Genomic DNA, 23,930 nt, shown 5'->3' with positions numbered 1-23,930 from the left:
TGCTTCCTAGAGTCTTTCCCCCTTCTCTCTTACCCATCTCTACACCACTGCCAGAGTTAACTTCATAAAATATTTTAGGAATTTAATTAATTGAAAAAAAAGGAGAAATGGATATTCGAACTGAGAGAAGGCATAATAGAATAATGGACTCATGTAACTTAGAATGAAACAAAGTGTTCGATAACTAACCAGCTATCAAATGCAGAATTGCCATGTAGGCAACTTTGACAGATGGCAAGTCAATTTTGGATTGGAGGGTTTCAGCTCCTGGCTTCATTATGCTCAAAATACTAAGGAGAATAACTATGAGGAACCTATCCCATAAAGTGTGCTGAAACATGGCTGCTTGTAAATTTTATCATTTGGTCCTACTATAGTTTACTAGACCAAAACTGAACAAATTTCTCCCTCAAAAGGTATGTAAGAGAAAGAAATATATAAGATAAGGTGCATCTCTTCCTCCTTTGGCTCCTTTCACCACTTCTTAGCATGGCAGGCAAATCTCTCAAGAGCATGGCCCAGTCTGTTGTCCCATTACAAAGGTATTGTTGTTCTTGCCCCCTATCAAGCTCCACAAATCACTCTTCAGTCCTGAACATGACCTTGACTTTGTTCCTTCTGCTAGAGGTTCCCTATATTCTAAACCTCTTTAAATCCTTCTCACCTTTTTATTTTATTTTATTTTATTTGCGGTACACGGGCCTCTCACTGTTGTGGCCTCTCTCGTTGTGGAGCACAGGCTCCGGACACGCAGGCTCAGCGGCCATGGCTCATGGGCCCAGCCGCTCCGCGGCATGTGGGATCTTCCCGGACCGGGGCACGAACCCGTGTCCCCTGCATCGGCAGGCGGACTCTCAACCACTGCGCCACCAGGGAAGCCCCCCTTCTCACCTTTTAAGCCTTGGTTATAATGGCATCTCTTTGATGAAAACCTCCTGAATTTCTCCCTTGTTGGCATCTAGATATGTGTATCCTTGCTTCATACCTTGCATTTTATCCTGGCTAAAACAGTTATTTATATCTTTGTCCAAGCCCCTCTTCCCAGTTCTGTAAACTCTCTGAAATCAGGAGTTATACCTTATCCTCTCTTACCTCTTTCTTTCTTTCTTTTTTTTTTTAAAGTCTGTATATCCAAGTCAAAGGGAGAAATTAAATGCACAAAGGGAATAAAAGACTTTCCGAATCACTTAAAAGCCCATGCATAACAAGGTATCATTATTCACACATATCTATAATAAAGTAGTGTGTGTGTGTGTGTGTGTGTGTGTGTGAGAGAGAGAGAGAGACAGAGAGACAGAGAGACAGAGAGAGCGAGAGAGAGAGAGAGAGAGAGAGAGAGAGAGAGAGAGAGAGAGAGAGAGAGAGAGAGAGAACATGAGAAGAGGGGGAGAGAGACAGAGAGACCACTACTGAAGGGCAAAGAAAATGAGCCAGAGGCACAAGGCAATAGCTCCTTTTTCTACTTAAAAGATCTAGTTACCTGCGCACATTTTTTTCCCTTTGGGGAAGTGATTTCGCCTCAAAGAATTCATGAAAAGTGTTTGCTAAAGCTAGAATTAGCTGACTACTCACTGGTTTCCTTACATATCCCTGAGGCCCCATATAGGACATTGCTGATACTATGGAAATGGACTATGGAAGGCTGGACATTTGGTGAGGAAAATTTTTCACTTTGCCCATTCCTTTCTCTGTGTAAAGGGAATGCAACGGGGTGATGTATGGCATGTATGCTCTAATAGCCTACTCTCTCTGCAATGCCATTAAAAGAGAGAGAAAGAGACAGCAACAGTGACAAAGAAGAGAGAGACCAAGGAACAAAGAAAACGAGCTGCCGAAGACACAAGGAGAGATTTCCTGTTTCTGCTTCTAAAATCCAGTTGCTCTGTGCAAAAAATTGAGGAACTGTGGAAGAAAACTAAGTATGGTAAAAACATCACTATTTTAAAACCACACTAAAGACAGCATTGCAGAGTAGAAGAAATACCGGCCTGGGAGCCCAAGTGCCTGTGCTTCAGTCTCAGAGCTAATGTTAACAAGCTGCTCACTGGAGAAAATCACTTAATTTATATCAGATTAGATGATCACTAAAATTCTTTCCAACTCTAAAAAGACTAGGGTTCCACATTCAGGAAAAATGAAGCAAAGTAACTTCATATTTAAATTTAAGATATTATCCCAGGTCTGTAATTATGGCTGCTCTGCAAAAATTAAAGATATTTTCCCAACAATGGTGACATTCAGTTTAACATACTGAAAAACTGTACTTAAAAAGTAAGTGCTATAAGACAGTCTGCCTTGAAACAAGCTATAAGGAAATCTCCCCAATCAGTTTTGGAACATCAGATTTCATTTCTGAGGCAAAACAAGAGCTTCAAATTTTATAGGATATCTTTGCCAAACTCTGAGGGACCCACAGTTTTTCTGAAGAATGCAAAGACCACCAGTATAGTGATTCTTGGGAACCTAGGAGGTTGCCACACTGGGTTTCAGGCCTGTCTGTTTATAGCTCTCAAGGAAGTCTTTCCTGGTCTCTGGGCTTCAGTGTCCCCATCTTAACAAAAAGAACATTGGGCATAATGATTGAGTGAGTTCCTTTAGCTCTTAATTCTCTTCCTTATGTGGCCTATGTAAGAGTAATTTCTCTTTGGCCAAAGAGTGTTTAGTGACCTGCTAAATCAAATAAGAAATTTACATTTCCTCTGAAAAGATCTTTATATTTTATTATATTTATCTTTCACAATAATAGAAAAATAATTTGTGATTGTTTATTACCTTGCCATTTTCTCAGTTTTTGTGAAACAGAACTTGAGCAAGGGGCAGAGGGAATCAGAAATGGAGAAGAACGTGGAATTTGCTTATAAAAATGACAATTTTTATTACTAGAAAGAAGAAGTGGAGGGATAATTACAGGTGGAATAAGAAAGAGAAAGCAAAGTAAAAGCCTAGGCAAGTTCTCTACGGATGTGTGTATCTTTGTGTATCTGTGTGCGTGCGTGTGTGTGTGTGTGCGCATGTGTGCATTTTTAAGGCCCAAGCATTCTTTTTTCATTTCACTACATTGCTGTATCATAAACGTAAGCTTGGAAAATGTATTAATTTAAGGGAACTGGAAGTCAAAAAGGTCATAGAGGAAGAGAGACCATGGAAATAGTTGGTTATTACTACGTATATGATGCCACGATAACCTCAAGTCTTATTTTTCTTCCAAGTTAAACAAGGTCCTACTGGTTCTGTCCTTTAATCTCTGAGACTGGCTTAGGTAACCTGTTCTTTGTTTTCCACATCTCTCTAAAGTTATGGAATTCACAACTAAGCCACACACTCCTAATTTCTGAAAGGTACCAAGTAAATTACTCATATTCCATATAAGAGCTCACTTCATGTCCCTTAAAGAATTTGAAATAATTTGGTTTTATTTCATTGTTTTTCTTTTATACTTCTCAGATTTATGCTAATGATGTTTATTTGGTTTTACCAATTTGATTGTATTATTATTATTTTGATTATAGTTTCATTATTATGATATTCATTCTCTCTGATTTGGTAAAATATCATCAAATCTTTGGTGGGCAGTTCAGTCTTTATTCCAGATTGAAAGGGAAGACCCAACAGAAAGAAAACAGATACATTTATAGAAATTCAACTATCTGGTGATTCAGCAGATATCGTCAAAGACAACTATGCTATGTGTAAAGTTGATTTAGTATAAGAATGTATAACTTAAAGAAAATTCTAAAATTGGATATTGAATAGTAAAAGTATCTGATGATTCTTCTGTTGTTAATTCAGTCCCTGTCTAAATTACATCCTGTCTAATGTTTCCTTCCTAACATTCTTCGTTCCTTCCATACTTTCTTCCTTCAATTCCTCCTTCCTTCCTTCTATATGTTAAGCACAGTATTATATTCTGAAGATAAATTAGTAAGCAAAACAAAACACAGTCCCTGCCTTTATAAAGCTGTCTCTTGAGGAGTAGACCGAATCTAATAATAATAATAAAAACAACAGCAACATGAATAATTACAAAATCTTATGAATGTTATAAAGGAAACATGATAGAAGAGAAAAAGCTCCAAGGAATGGAGGGTACTTAGCAATAAAATACAGATTAATTAATGATTAGAATTGGTTTGTTGTTTGTCTTTTACACTGGAGAAACAGCAATATTTTTTTTTGGCTAAACGTGCTTATTTTCATTTATACATATATAAGTAAAGAAAAACTCATGCTTTGGAATTATGAATACAGAAAATAAAAGTTGCCTAGATTAAATATATAAATATTGTGACCCTCTTGTATAAGAATCTTCTAGCTTCATTTTCCTTTCCCCTGTAAGAGGTGACAAAATATGGGACCCTAGAATGAGTGAGGAAGCTCAGATACTAGGTACAAGAAAAAACATTTGCAGGTGCTCTGTTCAGGGATTTTTCCTATCCTGCAAGGGCTAGTGAGTCTTGGATGTGTTTATTTTATTCGCATGTTTATGTTTTTTAGAAAATCAAATGATAACTAAATTGCTTAAGTTTTATAACATCATTTGATAATCTTAAACAAACAGACAAAAATAGACAAGCATGACTACATCAAACTAAAAAGCTTCTGCCCAGCAAAGGAGACAATCGACAGAATGAAGAGGTAATCTACAGAATGGGAAAACACAGTTGGAAACCATATGTCTGATAAAGGGTTAATATCCAAAATATATAGGGAATTCCTACAACTCTATATCAAAAATATCAAATAACCTGATTTTTAAAATGGGCAAAAGAACTGAATAGACATTTCTCCAAAGAAGACATACAAAGTGAAAAGTTGCTCCACATCACCAAACATTACCTACTGTATAGCACAGGGAACTCTACTCAAAGCTCTGTGGTGACCTAAATGGGAAGAAAATACAAAAAGGAGGAGATACATGGATACATATAGCTGATTCACTTTGCTGTACAGTAGAAACTAACACAATGTTGTAAAGCAACTATACTCCAATAAAAATTAATAAAGAAATTAAAATAAATGCAAATAGCCACTATGGAAAACAGTATACAACATCGTGCTTATAGTTAACAATACTGTGCTGTATATATAAAAAGATTGGTAAGAGGGTAGATCTCATGTTATATGCTTTTACCACAATAAAAGAACAAATATTTAATAGGAAAGATGTATCTTCTTTCAACATAGGCAGTTCTTTGCTAATGAATTTAATTTTTCAGTGCTGTGTAGGAAATGGTATACCTGACACCACAGGAGGCAGCAAAGGCTGATGTTTGCATCCTCTAGTAAGGGTGGGAGCACCAAAAATACATATAGGAAGAAACACTAAAAATCCAAGGTGACAATATAAGATATGGCACAAGTTGTCTTATAATTAATTGGAATAGACATTAACTTGATATCATATGGCTATGTAGTAAAAACGGGATAAGACCATTGTGAACTAGACTATTGTAGCATGTTTTTTGGACTGTGGTAGATTATGCTGGTCTTTAAATATCAAGAAATGTGAAGAGTAAGAGGGGAATAGAGAGGCCATTCAGGCAGCAGTTGCAAGTAAAGCAAACCAGAGGCAAGAAAAAATCCAGGATGTATAAGGACAAAACAACAATAGCTAAGGGTTCACTCAGAGGAAGGGTGGGTGATAAGACTGGATGTGTAAGTTGGTATAGGATGGTAAGAGACTTTAAGTCTGATGTTCAATTTTTCAGATAAATGCTTTTTAAATAGCCACAGAGATTCAAAAGAGAACCTAAGCAGTTACACACCAAAGTAGGAAAACAAAGCACTCTTGATTGTGTTACGTTATAAATTTATATACTATCCATAAGGGTGATGCCATAGGAGGGGGAAAGAGCTAGTCTGGAATCTGTCTTCAAATTATGCAATTTTTCTTTGTTTGAAAGAGTTGGCCTGCCTGCTCAAAAGCCATACCTAGCAGATCCAGAGATTATTTGCATGGTGATATAATTTGAGGGTCAATTACTTTCATGGGTTAATTTCTTTTCATTGGGTTCACTGCTGACCCTAGAAAATTCAAATGGTGACACAGGAATGTAAATGCTTTGTAGAGTTATAAAGCTCCTTTAAGAAAATGGAATGCTTAAGTGAAAATGATAATATATTCAACTTTGGGTGGTTACAATATGCTTTTTAGCAATCACTTTCTAGTAAGAGACCTAGAAAGACTGCTGAATGAATCTTTAACCTGTCGATTTTATTGGAAAATCAGTATGTTCTAAGGCTAGTGAAAATGTAGTGACCAGTTTACAGGAACTTCATCTACCATCTTTCCCCCAATCTTAATATAGCCATTACTTATCCTCATTTGAAGTACAAGAGGGTAAAGAATGAATTGTGAAAGGGATCCCAGTTCGCTACTTCCTTCAGTGTTATTTTTAATCTCTGAGATAAACTGTAAAGTACTAATTAACCTGAAAGAAAGAACAGCCCTCCAGTGTCACACAGTAATCAGTGGCAAAGTTAATTGGAATTTAGTTCTTTTAACAATTCTATCTTAGCAGTTCTGCAGTGTTCAGAGTGAAAGACAACTTTAATCAATGCTTCGAGTATTTGAGAAAGAGACAAAGAACAGGAGAAGGAAGATCATTTGTAAGTGACTGAAACCTAGTCCTTCCATTCAAGATTTCCTTTCCTTTAAAGTTTCAGGTTTGGAGCTGAAACACTTTTTGAGTAGAGAAGAAACAGAGCTGGATAGAGGTTAAATGAAGATTGTCTGGGCACAATCCTAACTGCAGCATCCATTAGCTGAGACAGCCTGGACCCATTACTTAGTCTCTCTGTGCTCCACTTTCTTCACCTATAAAATGAGAAGAATAACAAAATCCAGCTTAGCACTGGGTCTGGCACATAGGAAGCCCTCAATGAAAATTCACTATTTTTTGAAGAAAGTCCAAGCTTTCTTTTTGATACACTTCTCTACACTTTCTCCCAAAGGTCTGGAGCTAGTAGAGAAGCATAACCTCAGGCCAGAGGCAGAGTAAGGCAAGATACATTATATAATTCTCCAGATCTATTTTGTTGTTTTCAAGACACCTCAAAATGAATATCATATTATCAAAATAGCTAAAAAGAAAGTTGAATCAGGCTAGTACTTGTTTACTTCCTACGTGGAAGTATTTTGACAAATGCTATCCTGAGTCTTCCAATTTTTTAGCTTCATGGAGGTACAATTTATACAGAAAATTGCACATATTTAATGCATATATTTTGATCAGTTTAGACATATGCATACACCTGTGTCGCCATCACCACAATCAAGGTACTAAAGTCATCCATCACTTCTAAAAATTTCCTTTTGTTCTTCTGTGTTTTATGTGTGTGTGTATGTGTGTGTGCATATGTTAAAAACACTTAACAGGAGGTCTGTCTTTAACATATTTTAGTGCCCCATACTGTATTGTTAACTATGGGCACCATGTTGCACAGCAAATCTCTAGGACTTATTCCACATTTTAATGACTCCTGTGACCAATTTCACCTACACCTTGGGCTCCTATTTCTCATATCAGCTGGTAATAAAGTGCTCAGTACAATGACAAGAAACAACTGAAGGGGCCAATTCATAGGTCATAAAATAGTGTGAAACCACCATTATCATGGTCCTGTAAATTAAAAAGTTATTTCCTTTCTATAGTTGTATTCTAGCTACAAGCATTATCAGCCACGCCTGGTGGGGTCTGATTAATTATTTCAGTAGTGGTAAATAATTTTTGGTACAGGCGTTTGAAACTATAAGATGATTCAGCATATGGTACTGAGAATTATCCCGACTGCTGTGTACAACCTTGGAAGTTGGGAATGCGGAGGTACCATTGTTCCCTGGGACTATTTTTCAGTAACTCTTAGTGAGTCTTTTGTCTTTGTTGAGACTGCTGTATTTGCCACATTTGGTTGAATAAATTACAGCACCTGAAACAATTGTATAGCCACAACAACACCATGAAAGAATATGTTGTCAGTAAAGTGATGAGCTAGAAAGGAAGGAAACCCAGGGGGGAAAGCCAAGCCAAAATGTGCAGGCCAAGACAGTAACTTGCATCCTTCAGAAGCACATTAACCCTTTATCCTAATAAAATACAGAGTCCATATGAGGGTGATGCCTTACTGACTATTTAGTGAAATTATTCCACTGGATGATATAGACCAGTGTTTCTCATAGGCTTACAGGTTTGAAATTTCTATTTTAAAACCTCCTGCAAAAATACGTAAACATATTCTGGATGATTTGGTTCAAATGAAAGTGATAGCTAATTTTACTGTTCTTGCTTTGCTGGTGTCTATAAGGACTGGCTTAGTATCAAACAGTTATTTGAAGTGTAGAGAGCTGATGAGGATGAAAATTATGCATTGTCAGCACCACTTACTGAAGAGGCTGTCCTTTCTCCACTGTACATTCCTGCCTCCTTTATCAAAGATAAGGTGACCATACGTGCATGGGTTTATCTCTGGGCTTTCTATCCTGTGCCACTGATCTATATTTCTGTTTTTGTGCCAGTACCATACTGTCTTGATTACTGTAGCTTTGTAGTATAGTCTGAAATCAGGGAGCCTGATTCCTCCAGCTCCATTTTTTGTTCTCAAGGTTGCTTTGGCTATTCGGGGTCTTTTGTGTTTCCATACAAATTGTGGGTTTTTTTGTTCTAGTTCTGTGAAAAATGCCAGTGGTAGTTTGACAGGGATTGCACTGAATCTGTAGATTGCTTTGGGTAGTAGAGTCATTTTCACAATATTGATTCTTCCAATCCAAGAACATGGTATATCTCTCCATCTGTTTGTATCGTCTTTAATTTCTTTCATCAGTGTCTTATAATTTTCTGCATACAGGTCTTTTGTCTGCTTAGGTAGGTTTATTCCTAGATATTTTATTCTTTTTGTTGCAGTGGTAAATGGGAGTGTTTTCTTGATTTCACTTTCAGATTTTTCATCATTAGTGTATAGGAATGCCAGAGATTTCTGTGCATTAATTTTGTATCCTGCTACTTTACCAAATTCATTGATTAGCTCTAGTAGTTTTCTGGTAGCATCTTTAGGATTCTCTATGTATAGTATCATGTCATCTGCAAAGAGTGACAGCTTTACTTCTTCTTTTCCGATTTGGATTCGTTTTATTTCCTTTTCTTCTCTGATTGCTGTGGCTAAAACTTCCAAAACTATGTTGAATAAGAGTGGTGAGAGTGGGCAACCTTGTCTTGTTCCTGATCTTAGTGGAAATGCTTTCAGTTTTTCACCATTGAGGACGATGTTGGCTGTGGGTTTGTCATATATGGCCTTTATTATGTTGAGGAAAGTTCCCTCTATGCCTACTTTCTGCAGGGTTTTTATCATAAATGGGTGTTGAATTTTGTTGAAAGCTTTCTCTGCATCTATTGAGATGATCATATGTTTTTTATCCTTCAATTTGTTAATACAGTGTATCACGTTGACTGATTTGCGTATATTGAAGAATCCTTGCATTCCTGGAATAAACCCCACTTGATCATGGTGTATGATCTTTTTAATGTGCTGCTGGATTCTGTTTGCTAGTATTTTGTTGAGGATTTTTGCATCTATGTTCATCAGTGATACTGGCCTGTAGTTTTCTTTCTTTGTGACACCTTTGTCTGGTTTTGGTATCAGGGTGATGGTGGCCTCATAGAATGAGTTTGGGAGTGCTGGGAAAACTGGACAGGTACATGTAAAAGTATGAGGTTAGATCACTGCCTAATACCATACACAAAAATAAGCTCAAAATGGATTAAAGACCTAAATGTAAGGCCAGAAACTATCAAACTCTTAGAGGAAAACATAGGTAGAACACTCTATGACATAAATCACAGCAAGATCCTTTTTGACCCACCTCCTAGAGAAATGGAAATAAAAATAAACAAATGGGACCTAATGAAACTTCAAAGCTTTTGCACAGCAAAGGAAACCATAAACAAGACCAAAAGACAACCCTCAGAATGGGAGAAAATATTTGCAAAGGAAGCAACTGACAAAGGATTAATCTCCAAAATTTATAAGCACCTCACGCAGCTCAATAACAAAAAAACAAACAACCCACTCCAAAAATGGGCAGAAGACCTAAATAGACATTTCTCCAAAGAAGATATACAGACTGCCAACAAACACATGAAAGAATGCTCAACATCATTAATCATTAGAGAAATGCAAATCAAAACTACAATGAGATATCATCTCACACCAGTCAGAATGGCCATCAGAAAATCTAGAAACAATAAATGCTGGAGAGGGTGTGGAGAAAAGGGAACACTCTTACACTGCTGGTGGGAATGTGAATTGGTACAGCCACTGTGGAGAACAGTATGGAGGTTCCTTAAAAAACTACAAATAGAACTACCATATGACCTAGCAATCCCACTACTGGGCATATACCCTGAGAAAACCATAATTCAAAAAGAGTCATGTACCAAAATGTTCATTGCAGCTCTATTTACAATAGCCAGGACATGGAAACAACCTAAGTGTCCATCATCAGATGAATGGATAAAGAAGATGTGGCACATATATACAATGGAATATTACTCAGCCATAGAAAGAAACGAAGTTGAGTTATTTGTAGTGAGGTGGATGGACCTAGAGTGTGTCATACAGAGTGAAGTCAGAAAGAGAAAAACAAATACCATGTGCTAACACATATATATGGAATCTAAAAAAAAAAAAAAATGGTCATGAAGAACCTAGGGGTAAGACAGGAATAAAGACACAGACCTACTAGGGAATTGACTTGAGGATATGGGGAAGGATAAGCTGTGACAAAGCGAGAGAGAGGCATGGACATATATACACTACCAAACGTAAGGTAGATAGCTAGTGGGAAGCAGCTGCATAGCACAGGGAGATCAGCTCGGTGCTTTGTGACCACCTAGAGGGGTGGGATAGGGAAGGTGGGAAGGAGGGAGACGCAAGAGGGAAGAGATACGGGAACATATGTATATGTATAACTGATTCACTTTGTTATAAAGCAGAAACTAATTGTAAACTAATTGTAATTGTAAAATGGTGTAAAATTGCTTTACACCATTGTAAAGCAATTATACTCCAATAAAGATGTAAAAAAAAAAAAAAAAGAAAATTATGCATTGCCAGAATGACGACCAAATAACAACCCATAGCACTGTATGAAGAAATGTTAAACACATGTTAGAATAGTGGAAATAGTTGGATTGCATGATACATGAGAGTATACGTTTTAATGTAGGGATATATCTTTGAATTATTGGTAAGTGACAAAAGTTACATGCAGAGTAAATATATAGTACAATCCATTTCCATTTTTAAAAGGAAATAATATAGATGTATATAACTATTCATATATATAATATATTCACATATAATGTGTATATTCATATATATGTACATGTTCATATGAGTACAGATAAATATTGGTGTAAATGGATGATTCATATCAACATTTAATAGAGTTAGATGGGGGTGAGGGAGTAATTATCAGCTCTTTATACAACTTCGTATATTTTTAATTTGTTGTAATGAGCATGTGTTACTTTTATAACTTGGAAATAGGTTCCTTAAAAACTATAAATAAAAAGAATTTTAGAATAAATGGATCTTTTTAAACAAGCAGCTTGTCACATGAAGAATTCACATTAATCCTTTTGCATGAATATTTTAAACAGGTTACAACATTCTGTAAAGTTTAACCTGCACACTAATGGCGTAATCTTACAAAAATAGGCTGTAACTGGAAAACAGAACGAAAAGCATCCTTAAAAGCAAAAGAGAAATTGAATGTAGAGTTTCACCTGATATTCCTGATATTCAATTCTGGATTGGAAACTGACATTTAAAGGGAAAAAAGTCATTGAAATCAGATCTGCTGTTTTAGTAAAGCCAGCACTAACTAAACTGGGTTTTTTAAAATGTATTTGTGAGAAAGCTTGAGATGGTTATTTTAATAGTGAGTCACTAAGTAACTATATAGCGTTCAACATTCAATTAAGTCAATCAAATTTTGATCTTTCAAGCAGGTAAATGCACACCATGTGTAGACACAGCACATTATACTTCTCCATTTAACTTGTGTGCAAGATTTTCTATTCAAATAATGTTTAAGTATGTCTGACACAACATGCACACACATACACACACACAAACACACACATAGGGTTATACATCTACATCCTTCATCAAAATCCAAATATGCCTTCACTAGGCATACTGTTGAGATATAAAAAGACAGAGCCTACTTTGGCGTGAGGATCAACTACGAGCTTTACTCCTGCTCAACTGCTGCTTGTCAATAAACTGGACCTTAGAAGTTCTGCTGGAAGCTAGAGTTGAAATTCTTGTATAATGAACTTGTTGCCATGACTTTAGGCCCAGTCACTGTGACAAACTGAAAATCTGATCTATGCTTTAGGTAGTAAAATGATAACCTAAAGATAAGACTGGGGTCTTGATTATTTGTGTCATTTTTTCCCCTTGTTCTAAAAAGTCTAGACCCATAAAGTGGAAGCTCAGGATTCCATGCCAGAAAGGGTGCACCCACAAATTATGATTACTTTCATATTTTCCAAAGATATTCATGAATAGTAGATTACCATCAGGTAGTTTTGGATAAATGTTAATTTAGTTTCCTATTTAGAGTCCATTCGACAAGGATGCAAAGGTTGTGGATAGGAAAACTGAAATAAAGACAACCTGAAAGTTAAAATATTTGACAATAAGGTTTACTAAATATCAAGTCTGCAAAATTTTGCAAACTGTATGATGTAAATTGCCTTGATATGATGGATGCTTTTTAATGGGGAAAAAAAAATTAAATCTCTGGTTTTACATTTTAAATTTGTAAGATGTTTGGCCTAAATAGAGATAATTTAGGAAATTCCACAAACAATTTAAAAAGAGCTGATAGTAGTACAAAGCTCAAAGTAGGTATTAACAGTTTTGATCCACCCAATTGATCACATAAACAAATGAACCATCTAACACCTCAATGTATATGAGATAAACATTTATCTTTAAATCAAAATGATACCAATTCATTCTTTGATATAAAAGTATAAATTATTTTAAATTATGAAAACCCTAAAGTTAGAAAAGGCAAATTTATTTATTTATTATATAGTAAACATAAAATAGAGATACAGTTTTATACCAATTATGTATAAATTTGCTACATTTTAAGAAATATTTTTGAATAATGAGTGTGCATGTGTGAAGTCATTCCTTTTCCTATCTACCTAATTGTCATTTCTCTCTTATCTGAGTGTAAGGTACACACACATATGGGAATTTTTACATACTGTGAGTTGCTGGGTTTTCTAGGTTCAGAATACTTTAAAAAAAATCTCTTAATAATTTCAAATTGTTGGATCATTAATTCTGGCCATAAAAGCACCTACATTAATTTAAGCCTTGGCAAACATTAAACCAGTAAATAATTTAAGCATGGGCCATCATGCTCTGCTCCTCTTCCATTTTTTTCTCAGCATCTTAAAGGATTTTGTTTATATAGTTATCTCTCAAATAAATTTCTTAAGATGACCTCAAATTCCCATATGTTTGTGTGTATATGTCTCTGTGTGTATGTGTGTGTGTGTGTGTATGCCCATGTGTGTGAGTGTAGGGTGAACTAAAGAGGCAAATAGAGTAATCACTAGCTAACTACCAGGTTTCCACCAAATTCTCCCACAGTTCACAGTCAACTCATACGTAAAATGCCATTTAGGCATTCTCTTTCAGGCTAAAGAGGGGAAAAGCTTATGCTTTTTATTTGCTTCTTGTAGATAATTAAAATTTTATTATTCACACTAGCACGCTATTGATGCTTTGGCTGATCCTTTAAACATCTGGCCTACTGCTTAAAATGTATGGAGTGCACTGACGCCAACCCGTGCTGATAATCAGAGGACCTTCAATTAAGTACTACAAAGCAACCAATGATGAATGAGAGAAAAGACGGTACAAGTTTGCCAAAGAATTCTTTCATAGTCTGATTCTCAAAAGCAATTAGAATCCCTTCTTTTGGCCTTGGAGTTAATGAAGTTTCATTAAGATTTAAATTTCTAATGATTCCAAGGATTTCAAACTTGAGAAGTTGAGCTGATTGTCTACGTAATAAATCACACCACAGGAACATGTCAAAAAGACTAATGCAAGTTCTCTGCCATCCAAAGTTGTGTTTCTCCTTGTCAGTGCTATGTGAACATACATAATTGCTTTCTTTTCTTGAAGCAGCTATAGCCAAAGACCCACTGTTATTAAACTCTATTTCTCTCTGTTTAGAATTTGTCAAATTGTAATTTCAAGGCTGTGACTGAAACTAGTTCTAGTCTATAAAAGAAGGTTTGTTCTAATAATTGAATGTGATGTGAATTTTTAAAATTTGCTACTTTCTTCACACTAAACTAATTTGCTTAAATGAGGAAATGAAAACAGGTATAACAATCTAATATCAACGACCCCTAACGTTTGATGTTTGAAAGTAATGTTTAACTTGAAAACACAGACATTTCTTTTCTCGATAGAAAGCTAAACACAGTGTGTGTGCGTGTCTGTGTGTGTAAAGCAAAATATATATCTAGTATGTATATATTTGTACATATTTATACATATATAAATATATATAGTATATAGTTGGGTACATATTGCCTGTGTTCAGGGGAGCTTTGAAGTTTTTACTCCCACTTATATTTAGGACCTCTAAACACTGCTCCTCTGAATTTGACATCTAATGGGATGTCTTTAACAAGCAAAAACATATTAATTACCTGGATTTCATAAATCAAACCATCAGTAAAACATTGTTGCATTTTCACCCTAAATTGCCTAGGAGGGCGATATGCCAAGATGGGAAAAAATATGCAAGTATACTAATCAGGAGCTATTTGTTTAGCATATTAGCAACAGGACAGTAGGTAACCACAGAGGATACACACAGGGAAGGAAAAGGGGAGACTGGAAACTAGACCCGAAGACAAACATAGAACTGACTATCCCATGGGTGTGATCCGGAACAGAATTTGTTTCTTGGACACAATTAAGATTATCTAGTCCAATCAGATGTCTAAGAATGAGGCAGACCCTAAAAGCTGCTGAATAAGCTGAACCATGCAGTTTATCAGAGGGTTATGAAGTTGGGTCTACAAGTTAGTATACTATATGGGCATCTTGGACTCACAAAACCAAATAGATTCTGTGTAGAGGGGTGGGATAGGGAGGGTGGGAGGGAGGGAGACGCAAGAAGTAAGAGATATGGGAACATATGTATACGTATAACTGATTCACTTTGTTATAAAGCAGAAACTAACACACCATTGTAAAGCAATTATACTCCAATAAAGATGTAAAAAAAAAAAACAGTATTGCAGTCTCTGTGGAAACCTTAGTAGAAAGGGCAAATTCTAAACTACCTACAGTGTTTCTTAACTATGTAACACCAAGTCTGGTAAGGACTTGGGCTGCCCAGAGCTCATTAAGTGAACAAATAAATAGGTGCAGTCTAAAGAGTAAATCTCTGTCATTTATATCATGCTTCCTAAGAATGTCACTCGCTAGGAAGAAGAATAAAACTTACCCTTGAAGACTGTAAAAATCCAATATGAGAAAGCAAATATATTACCTGATCTTTTTATTTTCCATCTTCACTTTCTCTTCAATGATAAGGATGAAGAAAAATACTAAAGGTAATCCAAAACTTGTTAGTGGTTGCTCTGAAATTGATTTCTCCATTCTCTTGGCATTTACTAGCATTATTTCAATTCCATAGCACAATCTAAGAACTCTATAAGATAAATCACATTGTAAATGAATTATATTACCATGGGCTTGCCCGTTATTTGTGCAAGCGGCCTTATCTGCCTTGCTTGCTAGTAAATGTAGTTTATGGACAACTTGGCCTTATATTTTCCCTCTACTTGATTTTTGTAAATTACTCTCCATCTTGTGTTGAGCCCTGATATATGTGACATGATATGTAATATTTAAAAACTCCTTGCCCTCCAATCACATACTTTTCTTATTATTTTAAATTCAATTGGTTAACATATTTACACAATACTTTAAAATTCTGCTTTTAGTTGAGATTTTTTTTACATCTTTATTAGAGTATAATTGCTTTACAATGGTGTGTTAGTTTCTGCTTTATAACAAAGTGAATCAGTTACACATATACATATGTTCCCACATCTCTTCCATATAGCAGTATTTCATATAGGCAATTTCACCTTTAGGAGGAAACAATCTAATGAATAAGAATTTGTGCCTTTTACTTTTTAATAATGCCTTATAATTAGAAAAGAATATGTTTCAGAGAAGAATTTCCAAAACCTAGAGGGGCCCATATTCATTGTGATCTTCCTTGACTAATTATTTCCGTAAGTGTTATTTCAAGTAAAGGTCTAAGTAATTCTTAACTTCTTATCTGTATTTTTTTCTAAATTAGTGCTTCAAATATATTTTAATCAATGTAAAATAACCCAGGATATACTCACTACTTATCATGTATACTTTACGGAAATTTGGCTCAAGACAGGCTATCCTCTGATGAGGCTTCCTACTGTGTTCAATAATCTAGTAACTTGCTTATTAGAAATCTAAGAGCAATTAGCCATGTTTGAAAATCTTATGTAGTCTGGATAAAGAATCTTTCCAGATTTGGTTTATTTTCCTAGTTTTCCCTTTTCCTTTAACATGTAGCTTTGTCATCTTATAGTTTTGCCATTTCCTACTTTTTAGGGTTTTATATCCCTAGTGTTTTATACTTTACACAGTACCAACATGACACCTTTTGAAGTAGGCAGAACTCCTATCATTGATGTTGTTTGCCAAAAAAGGTTGAGAATTAGCCCAAGATCAACCAACAAATAAATGACATTGTTGGAAAAAATTTGATGATTACGACAGAAAAAGATCAGAAGAGCAGAAAGCTAAATTCATATATGACAAAATTGTACTCAGGACTTCACCTATTTCTTAAAGAACAAGGATAGTAAGGATTCTTGAAGTAAGACTAGAAAAGCAACCCTTTTAGCTCCTTTTTCCAGTATTCCTGAATCTGCTATATTAATTGTTTATTTTCTTAATTGGAAAAATGCTACAGAGTTTTTCTGTCCCTCACTGAAAGTTACTTAGGAAGAGGCATTAATTCTTTTGGTTCACTAGGGTGTCATTTGGCAAATTACTCTATGTGAGCAATAAATCACAGAGTTGGAAGATGCCCTGAGAAATTCTCTAGGTTTATTCTTTTGCCTTCTGGTAAATTAGCAACTTATTGAATTCAACAAGTATATGCATAGTTTCATACTATAAACAATATGACTACAAATCATGGATAAACTATTTCACAACCCCATCTTTATGAAAGTTTGCCTAAGCATATATGGTATGTATTTATATTTAAAACTATGGCTAAAAGTCCTGAAGGACTACAAAGAAAACTCAACCATCCCATTTGCAAAAGGATCTGATTAGTTGCTCTTGCTAACACTCTTTTAAGTTTTCAAAAACTAGATAATCAAAAGTGTTAAAAAGAGACAACAGATACTTTGTAACTTACAGCATAACCGAATGAAATTGAAAAAAAATATGCTAACTGAAATGATGAAATATCATTTTGAATTGATACACATATAAAATTTTGATTGAGATATATTTTTACATCTCCAAAGAAAGAGTATAGCATAACGATAATTATCCATTCCAACCACATATTGGCATAATTATTATCTGACCTTATAATAAAAAAATACAAAATATTAGAATATTTTTACAACTATTTTAGGAATTAATTACATAAAAATAATTGTTTGATTATACTCCATAAGGACAAAATAAATTTTAAGATAAAAGCCTATACAGTAACTTTTTTCCTCAGGTAAGAGACTAGATAAGCACATGAAAAATTCTCAAAATTCCTTTTGATTAGAAAAAAAATTATTTAATCCACCATTTAAACTATATCATTTAAAGAGCTGTGGTTCTAAACAACAGCCATGAAACGGAATATTACTTTATGATGCTATTTATCTGTTCATATACATGTCCTACCTCTCCAATGCAATTTTAGAACCAATGAAGAGTAGGTCTAAGCCCTCTGCATTCCCCAGAGTGAGTACATTGGAACAGGTAATATATTCTCAAAACAATGTGGGATGATGAAAAACTGCATTCACTACCTAAGGGATGAATAAAAGGGATACTAGTGGAACATTTTGAAAAGAGATTGATTACTGATATTTCACTGAAAAACATAGTGTCAGCAAAACACAGCCTATGGGGCACTCCCACCTGCCACCTATGTTATATGGCACACAAGCTAGGAATGTTTTTCACATTTTAAATGGTTGGGAGAAAAATCAAAGGAATAATAATATTTCATATTTTGAAATATGAAAATTAGATGAAATTCAAACGTCAGTGTCCATAAATAACGTTTGATAGGAACAAAACTCATGCATTTTCTATGGCTGTGTTCACATTACAAGAGCATAGTTGAGTAGTTGCAGCAGAAACTGGATGACCTGCAAAGTCTAAAGTATTTACTATCTGGTCCTTTATAGAAAAAGGCTGTTAACTCCTGCTTTAGGAAAAAGCATGTACAAGGAGGTAAAAGTGAAAAGGAAAACCATATTCTAGTTGGACCCCAAGAGTTCAATTATGGAAAGCGAAGGAAAAAAAAACAAAAAACAGAAGTGGGGAGGAAAACTAAGTAGAACGGCCTTTGGAAATTTAGTCATAGAATTCATATTCACATCCTTACACTGTTAAGAAATTACAGAACGAGGAAATTTTTGCTTTCAGAGGATTTCTGAATAGACGGTAGAGGGAAAAAGCAATGAAGAGAGAGAGAGGAGAGAAGAAGGGTATAAAACTGCTCAGAGAAAGCTCTAATGTTGGAAACAGAGGAAGTTCCTGTTACGTCATTGTTCTGCTCCATTTCTTTCAAGCTCTAAGCATAAGTAACTTTTAATGGTAAGTAAACATTTATTCTTTTCATTCTTAAAAAAAAAAAAAAAGGACAGAGCGGGACCTACTTGTAACATTAAACATGGACTGTAAAAATAACTCTTCCATATATGGAATTTTTCAATGGAAGAAACTACCCAAGCCCAAAGGGTATGTGCAGAGGTTCTACAATAATAATGGAATAGAAACAGTCACAATTAAAACACACACATAGGGCTTCCCTGGTGACGCAGTGGTTAAGAATCCGCCTGCCAATGCAAGGGACATGGGTTCCAGCCCTGGTCCGGGAAGACCCCACATGCCGCGGAGCAACTAAGCCTGTGCACCACAACTACTGAGCCTGCACTCTAGAACCCGCCAGCCACAACTACTGAGCCCACGTGCCACAACTACTGAAGCTCGAGCTCCTAGAGCCTGTGCTCCGCAACAAGAGAAGCCACCGCAATAAGCCCGTGCACTGCAACAAAGAGTAGCCCCCGCTCACCACAGCTAGAGAAAGCCCGTGTGCAGCAACCAAGACCCAACGCAGCCAAAAATAAATAAATAAGTTTAAAAAAATAAATAAAACACACACATACACTCTCACACATGTACATGCTTTCAGTAAAATCATTCCTGTGAACAAATCAAATCAAATTAGGGTATTAGTGGGCAAACATGGAAATAGTATTTTCTGCCAAAGGTTTATTTATTGGGGTATTACAACTGTCTGAAAAACTAAAATTCGAACGAAGACTTTCTTGTGAAATTGTTGTTAATCTTCCAATTTCCTACAGATACATAATTTTACACCCATAGATTTCCAACCCTTCTAGTCACCATAATGTTTCAGTGGAAAAAATGGATACTTTGGGATTCTACATTTAATCTTTCAATTATTCTAAGGAAGTAATGTCTTCCTAGTGTTTATGGATTCCATTCAACAAATAGTCATTTAGCATTCACTGTATGTGAGGCACTGTGCTGGGTGCTATGAGAGATACAAAGGAATGCAAAGTGCTGGCCCTCCAGAGGATCATAACCTGTCTGTAGGAAGACAGGTGTGCAAGTAACTACGATACAAGGCAGATGGAGATCAATGCTTTAATAGAGCTACACCCCTGGTGGGAAATTTCAGATGACTTCATGAGATTTTGGGTTTGGGCCATAAAGGAAACATAAGACTTCCTTAAGATGAGGTCCAGTGAAGAACACTCTAGGAAGACATGATTACATTACAGAGGCATGAAAGCGTAGGGTGTTTTCAGCCTCACTCCCTGATACATAAACCATGGTAGGTTAATAGTAATAATAACCATTATTAATGAGCTCCCTAGGTAATTCTACTGCAGAAGTTCTGCAAACTGCACTTTAATCTATGGTATTTGTCAAAAAATAGAGTAGGGAAAAAGAGTAATAAGGTATAGTAACGAAAACCATTGTTTTGTGATAACGAAATGAGAAAGCAAGTCTAAGTTTGTATAAAGAGGAGGGAGGCAAAGGCACAGTGTAATTGTCGGTGAAGACAATGAGTGCCTTATGATGTCCACCTGTATATTTAAAATCAGCTTAAATTGATTCCATTAAATAAATTTCAAAAACTGGCAAAACTAATCTATACTGTTAGAAGTCATGATAGTACTTATCTATGAGTGTAGCAATGAATGACTGCAAGGAGGTACCAAGGAGTCTCTGGGGTGCTGCTAAGGTTCTGTTTTCAATCTAAGTGCTGGTTACAAGAGTGCACTTAGTTTGTGAAAATTCATCAAAATGTACCTTTATATTATGCATGCTTAAAGTTTTAAAAATTAGGCTGGGTGGGTATATTTCAACTAAATGAAAACATCCTATAATTATCTTATTAATCTCATGAAGTTTAATAATTTAATATCTCTTTCAATTCTATGAAAGTCATGCAAATTTGATATAATGGAACATAAGATAGAAATGTTCAAAAATACTTTAAGATCATTTTAGTGGGGGAAAATAAGTTATTGGAGTTTCCTTGCTAACACTTTAAACTCATCAGATTGAGATTCACCATTCTAAACTCTATTATTTATCACTGTCTTATTCTGCTGTGTCTCTCTACAGTAAAACTTGAAAGAGTTGTCTATAATCTTTGTATATCTATTTTCCAATCTCATATTATCTACTCAGACAACTCTCTGGCCCTTCCAATCCCACCATTCCACTGAAACTACTCTTGTCCAGATCATCGAAAACTGCATGTTGTCAAATCCAATGATTACTTCTCTCTTTATTTTATTGAGCCCCTCGTAATATTGCATGCTGCTATTCCCTCCCTCCTCCTCTAAGACTTTCTTCTTGTGTCTCCCAGGTTATCACACTCTCCTGATTCTCCTCGTAATTCTCAGTATTCTATGTTGAATGCCCCTCTTCTGTTACACTTCTAAATATTTGAGTGCCTCAGGGCTTGATTCTGAGACCATTTGCCTTCTTTATCTATACACTTATTCTTGGAGATCCCTCGTATCATGCTTTAAACAGCTCCTTAGTATATATCGCCAGCCCCAAGCTCTTCCCTGAAATCCAAATTCACATTCAGTTGCCTACATATATATATATATATATATATATATATACACACACACACACACACTTTTCCAGATTCTTTTCAATTATAGGTTATTAGAAGATATTAAATACAGTTTACTGTGCTATACAGTAAATCCTTGTTGTTTATATTTTTTATATATAGTAGTGTATAACTGTTAATAGTATGATAATCTCTAGGTCCATCCATGTTGCTACAAGTGGCAATATTTCATTCCTTTTTTATGGCCAAGTAATAGTCCATTGTGTATGTATGTGTGTGTGTGTGTGTATACACCACATCTTCTTTATTCATTCCTCTGTTGATGGACACTTAGGTTGCTTCCATGTCTTGGCCACTGTAAGCAGCACTGCTATGAACACTGGGGTACATGTATCTTTTTGAATTAGATCTTTCGTCTTTTCCAGATATATGCCCAGGAGTGGGATTTCTGGATCATATGGTAACTCTAGTTTTAGTTTTTTAAGAAGCCTCCATACTGTTTTCCATAGTGGCTGCACTAATTTATATTCCCACCAACGGTGTAGGAGGGTTCCCTTTTCTCCACACCCTCTCCAGCATTTATTATTTGTAGACTTTTTTGATGGTGGCCATTCTGAGCGGTATGAGGTGATACCCCATTATAGTTTCGATTTCCATTATTCTAACAAGATTTTCTAAGGAAAATCCAACAGCGTTGTGGATAGGGGCCCAGAGCTTTCTCATGGATTGAGGTACCTGACAAAACAAAATAGCAGGGACATTCCACGAAACAATTCAATACTTGACTATATTCTTTCATCCAAATCTTCGAAGAGAGCTCAAATCTCCAAAACTTAGGAGATAAGCCATTTAAAACCAACATTTCACTTACAACTTCTGTTTGCTCTTCTGTTTTGGTCTTCATGGCAGTCACACCTGTACGTTTACCTATACAGACTGCCTAGAAACCTTTGTGAATGGAATATACACAAAACTATTTGGTTATACTTCCTATCAGGCTTACGAAACTTTGCTTTTTCTCTTTCCAAAGTTCTCCTTCTACTTTTTCACAAATAGGGTTGCCACCTCCGCCTTAAATCTTATATATTCTGAATTTTCTTTTTGCCTGTAATTGTATTTTGTTGAGTTGTTCTTTTCTAATATTTAAGCTGAGCTATAAATTTAATTTATAATTTAAATACTAGAATTATAATTTATATGATTTAAGTATAGTTTCAATACTTTCCACACTCACTGTAGGTTAATGAAAAGGCTTTGGAACTTATTTAATTAAAAATAGGAAGGATATAGTAAAAAAAAAAAGAGACTATACATTGAGTCAGTGTGTGAGTGTGTGTGCATGTGTGTGTTTCATATGTGCAGAGATGTCACATATGTTGGGCTTTTTGTGCACTGCATAAAGACATCCAACCCAAAGCAGGGTGGCAGGTGTCAAAGCCAACACATACTTCCGTCTCTAGGTCATGTGCCTTGAATCAGGGCTTCATCCCATCACCCCCAGCCCCCAGGCTGCGGTACCTTTTTCAAATGTGTAGAGGGAACGTATTATAATTAATCATCAAGCCAAAAGGGGTGACCTTTATAATTCACACAAAGGCTCTGGATATGCCAAAAACAGACCTGCAGGTGAGTAAAGTCTATTTTCAAAGATTATTACTAAGATACTTATTTGAGATTAAAGGTAATAGGCACAAGCAGTATCTGCTTTATAAATAGGCAATGATTCCAAACTGAATTTGAACATCAATTGTTTGCAGTAGAGAACCAATGAATAAATAGTAGCTCAGTTGCCAGCTCAAGCACTGAATCTAACTTAAGCTATTTTAGTAAGTGAAGTTGACTTGTTATTAGGAATATGAAATTCAGGGAGCAACAATTCCACTCAGAGAACAACAATGATGCTCTGAAATGGTGTCTTAGAAGTAGGGAGAGTAATAATAGAGCCACTGAGTATGGTGGCATAGGTTGTAAACTGATACCAAAGGACCCAGCTGAGAGGGGTAGAGAAGCTGAAACATTCAAGCTGTGGAACCTGGCCCGGGATCTATCTGCACAGAGGAGGGACCACTATTTTGTAGCTCTTAAAGGATCCATATGGGCTTGCAGACGTCCTGAGTATTTGGGTTACCATTTTGACCACACATTCCAGAAAGGCAACGGAAATTATTCTGAGAGATGGGGTACTTGCCACAAGTTTGAAAAAACAAATCTTCTGTAACCTGAGCATTAATTGCAGAAAATATGCTTATTTTAAGTGAAAAAATATGCACTTAAATATGTATAATTATTTGTCTACAGTTGTATTAACAATTATATATTTAAACAAAATTATATATGGACAGATAAATATGTACATATATATAGTAGCACTCACAACTGTGACTTTATCTAGCAAAAGTATAGACCACTAACTTTACCAACTGTATACTTATGATATCTGGCA

The 23,930-nt window shown here is 35.6% G+C and overlaps 1 protein-coding gene across 1 annotated transcript in view; it reads right to left on the bottom strand.

Moving 5' to 3' along the window:
• The window catches only part of DMD (dystrophin), a 2,243,521-nt gene that overhangs the window by 973,460 nt on the left and 1,246,131 nt on the right, over nt 1-23,930 (bottom strand). The window lies entirely within an intron of this gene.

Source organism: Globicephala melas, chromosome X, assembly GCF_963455315.2.
Source record: "Globicephala melas chromosome X, mGloMel1.2, whole genome shotgun sequence".
NCBI classification, from domain to species: domain Eukaryota; kingdom Metazoa; phylum Chordata; class Mammalia; order Artiodactyla; family Delphinidae; genus Globicephala; species Globicephala melas.
Note: the sequence above shows the minus strand (reverse complement) of the source record. Positions and strands in the feature narration are given on the sequence as shown.